Genomic DNA, 4,387 nt, shown 5'->3' on the forward strand with positions numbered 1-4,387 from the left:
TTTCAAAAAACCAATTCTTACTTCTGTTGATTGTTTTCTATTCTCTATTTTACTTATTTCTATATAATCTTTATTATCTCTTCCTTCAGCTAAAATTTGGACTTAGTTTCTTCTTCTTTTTCTAATTCTGTAACGGTAAAGTTAGGTTGTGTCGTTGAGATCTTTCTTCATTTATAATTTAAGCATTTATCAGTACTTCCCTCTTAGTATGCTTCTGCTGTATCCCATGAATGTGGCTATGCTGTAATTTCATTTGTCTTGTGGTTATTTTCTAATTGATTTCTTCTTTGACTCAATAGTTCAATAACATGTTGTTTAATTCCCATGTATTTGTGAATTTTCTTGTTTTTCTTTTGTTACTGGTTTCTAGTTTCATTCCATTGTGGTCAGAAAATATACTTAAAGTGATTTCCATTTTCTCAAGACTTTTAAGACTTGTTTTGTGACCTAGCACGTGATCTGTCCTGGAAAATGTTTCATGTGTGCTTGAGAACAATGTACATCCTTTTGCTGCTGGATAGAACATTCTGTGTATGTCTATTAAGTCCATTTGGTCTACAGTGTTATTTAAGTCTACTATGTCCTCACTGATATTCCGTCTGGATCACCTATCCATTATTAAAAGTGGAGTATTAAAATCTCCTGCTATTCTTGTACTGCTGCATATTTTTCCCTTTATCAGTGTTTGCTCCATCTATGTGCATGCTCTGATGTTGGGTACATATATTTTTTTAATTTGTATATCTTCCTATTGAATTGACACTTTTTTAATGTAATGATCTTTATCGTTTTTTTGTATTTTTTAACATAAAGTCTGCTTTGTCTAAAAGTCACCATCCCTGCTTTTGGTTACCATTTGCATTAAATCGTATTTTTTTCATCCCTTTACTTTCAGCCTATGTGTGTACTTAAATCTAGAGTGAGCCTCTTGTAGACAGCATATTGTTGGTCTTATTTTTTTTTTTTTGAGTTTAAATGCATTTTATTTTTAGACAAACTACATGACATGTTTTTCTTAAAAACAATGCCTCCACTCCAAATAAATCACGGTCAAAATAAATGAAGAGCTCAAGATGACATCAGTCCCATTTGTCTTAAGTCCTGGTGTTGTGTGGATGACAAGCAGAAGCCAGTTATGATGACAGGTGATAGGTCCAAAGTAATTGCCAAATTTGTTAACATTTTTCCATTTCTAAACCATCCTTAAAGAAAATCATATATGGGGTCACTCCATCCTCACGGTAGTCCAATAGAGCAACGATGCCATCTGGATTCATGTTTTCACCAATAAAGAACTGGTAGTTTTTGAAATTAGCAAGGATGTGCTTGATTTTTTCTGCAGCCCCTGTCATAAAAGGTTTTACTCTTTCTGGTCTCTGTTCTTCAAGTTTACCTTTGATTGATTTTATGTAATCTTTGATGTACTTCTTATAGGCTTCTTTTGTGAAACTTGTTTCCTGCAGATGATGGTTCATGACAATATCAACACCAGTGATTACTGTGCTTTCGGTACCTTCGCCCTCGGGGCCTTCAGCGGAGGCATTTCCACGAATGAGCGAGTCATCAATGTTACCTTCTGTCCTACTGACCATCTTCCCCTCCACGTCCAGGCACAGCCCGTCCATGATCTCCCGGATCTTGTAGATGTCGCAGAACATCTCATCGTGGCTGATGAGGTCCCGGTAGATAATAATGATGGCGACTGAAGGGAGACGACGGCTGCACGGTGCAGCCGGAGAGGCACTCAGTGGGAGTGGGGAGCGGGCGGAAAAGTGATCTTATTTATTCAGCCACTTTATATCTTTTGACTGATGAGTTTAATTCATTAACATTTAAAGTAATTATCAACAGGTAAACACTTATCATTGCCATTTTGTTAGTTGTTTTCTGTTTTGTTGTTCTTTTGTTCCACTCTTCCTCTCTTGCTATCTTCCTTTGTGATTTGAAGATTTTTGTAGTGATATACTTTGATTCGTTTCTCTTTATCTTATTTGTACCTACTGTAGGTTTTTTCTTTTTTTCATGAGGCTTAACTAAAACTTCTTATAGTTATAACAGTTTAAGTTTTAATAACAACCTAACTCAAATCACTTATAAAAACTATATTTTCCCTCCTCTACAAACACACTTTATGTTATTGATGTCACAATTTACCTCTTTTTGTATTGTGTACCCACTAACACATTTTTGTGATCATAATTATTCTTAATACATTTGTCTTTTAACATTTCCACAAAGGTGAAAAGTAATTTATGCATCATTGTCACAGTATTACATTGTTTTGTTTGTGTCTATATATTTACCTTTACCACTAAGATTTACATTATCATATGCTTTTATGTTGCTATTTAGTATCATTTTGTTTCAATTTGAAAAGCTCCCTTAAGTACTTCTTGTAAGGCAAGTCTAGTAGTGATAACCTTCGGTTTTGTTTGCCTGGGAAAGTCTTTATCTCTTCTTCATTTGTAGAGAATAGTTTTGCTGGGTTTAGTATTCTTGGTTGGCAGTTTATTTCTTTCAGCTTTTGAATATATCATCCCACTCTTTACTATCCTGCAAAGTTTCTGCTGAAAAATATGCTGATGGGTGGGATTCCCCGAAGGTAACATGTTGCTTTTCTCTTGCTGCTTTCAAAATTATTTCTTTGTCTTTTACTTTTGACACTTTTTAAATTTTTATTTTTAATTTTTATAAGTATACAGTAGGTGTATATATTTATGGGTTATATGAGATATTTTGATACAAGCATGCAATGTATAATAATCACATCAGGATAAATTGGTTATCCACCCCTCAAGAATTTCTCCTTTGTTACAAACAATCTAATTATGATCTTTTAGTTATTTTAAGATGTACAATTAAATTATTTTTCACCTTAATCACCCTGCTGTGCTAGCAAATACTAGGTCTTATTCATTCTTTCTATTTTTTCTACCTATTAACCATCCCCACTCCACTCCATAATTCCCAACACACACTATACTTCCCAGCTCCTGGTAACTATTCTTCTACTTTCTATCCCCATGAATTAAATTTTTTTCATTTTTTAGCCCCCACAAATATGTGAGAACATGCAAAAATTGTCTTTCTGTGCCTGGCTTATTTCACTAAATATAATGACCTCCAGTTCAATCTCATTCTTTTTAATGGCTGAATAATATCCTCTTGTATATATGTACCATTTTGTTTTATCCATTCATCTGTTAATGGACAGTTACGTTGCTTCCAAATCTTGGCTATTATGAATAGTGCTGCAATAAACAGAGGAATGTAGATATCTCTTTGATATACTGATTTCCTTTCTTTTAACTATATATACCTAGGAATGGGATTGCTGGATTCTATGGTACCTCTATTTTTAGTTATTTCACCTCCAAACTGTTCTCCATAAAGGTTGTACTAATTTACATTCCCACCAACAGTGTACAAGGGTTCCCTTTTCTCCACATCCTTGCCAGCATTTGTTACAGCCTGTCTTTTGAATAAAAGCCATTGTAAGTGGGGTGAAATGATATTCATTGTAGTTTTGATTTGCATTTCTCTGATGATCAGTGATGTTGAGCACCTTTTTATACACCTGTTTGCCATTTGTATGTCTTCTTTTGAGAAACGTTTATTCAGATATTTTGCCCATTTTTAATTCAAATTATTAATTTTTTTCCTACAGAGCTGTTTGAGCTCCTTATATATTGTGGTTATGAATCCCTTATCAGATGGGTAGTTTGAAAATATTTTCTCCCATTCTGTGGGTAGTTGCTTTACTTCGTGCATTGTTTCCTTTGCTGTGCAACAGGTTTTTAGCTTGCCATGATTCTGTCTGTCCATTTTTGCTTTGGTTCCCTATGCTTGTGGGGTATTAAGAAATCTTTGCTCATTCCAATGTCCTGGAGAGTCTCCCCAGTGTTTTCTTCTAGTCGTTTCATAGTTTGAGGTCTTAGATTTAACTCTTTAATCCATTTTAGTTCAATTTTTTTATATGATGAGAGATAGGGGACGAGTTTCATTCTTCTGCATATGGATATCCAGTTTTCCCAGAACCATGTATTGAAGAGATTATTCTTTCTCCAATGTATGTTGTTGGCATCTTTCTCAAAAATTAGTTCACTGTAGATGTATGGACTTATTTCTGGGTTCTCTGTTTTGTTCCATTGGTCTATGTGTCTCTTTTTATTCCAGTATCATGTTGTTTTGGCTACCATAACTCTGTAGTATAATTTGAATTCAGGTAACGTGAGCCATCCAATTTTGTTCTTTGTGCTCGGGATAGCTTTGACTATTCTGGTTCCATATAAATTTTAGCCTTACTTTTTCCATTTCTGTGAAAAATGTCATTGATATTCTGATAGGAATTGCATTAAATGTTCAGATTGCCGGGTAGTATGGACAT

At 34.3% G+C, this 4,387-nt stretch overlaps 1 pseudogene across 1 annotated transcript; it reads right to left on the reverse strand.

Annotated features, from left to right (window-relative positions):
* Positions 1 to 954: 954 nt before the first annotated feature.
* LOC116269414 lies at positions 955 to 1,719 on the reverse strand (annotated as a pseudogene). Its single transcript, XR_004176889.1, has one exon. The product of XR_004176889.1 is annotated as a translationally-controlled tumor protein pseudogene (transcript).
* Positions 1,720 to 4,387: the final 2,668 nt, after the last annotated feature.

The sequence above is a fragment of the Papio anubis genome, chromosome 11 (genome assembly GCF_008728515.1).
Source record: "Papio anubis isolate 15944 chromosome 11, Panubis1.0, whole genome shotgun sequence".
NCBI lineage: Eukaryota > Metazoa > Chordata > Mammalia > Primates > Cercopithecidae > Papio > Papio anubis.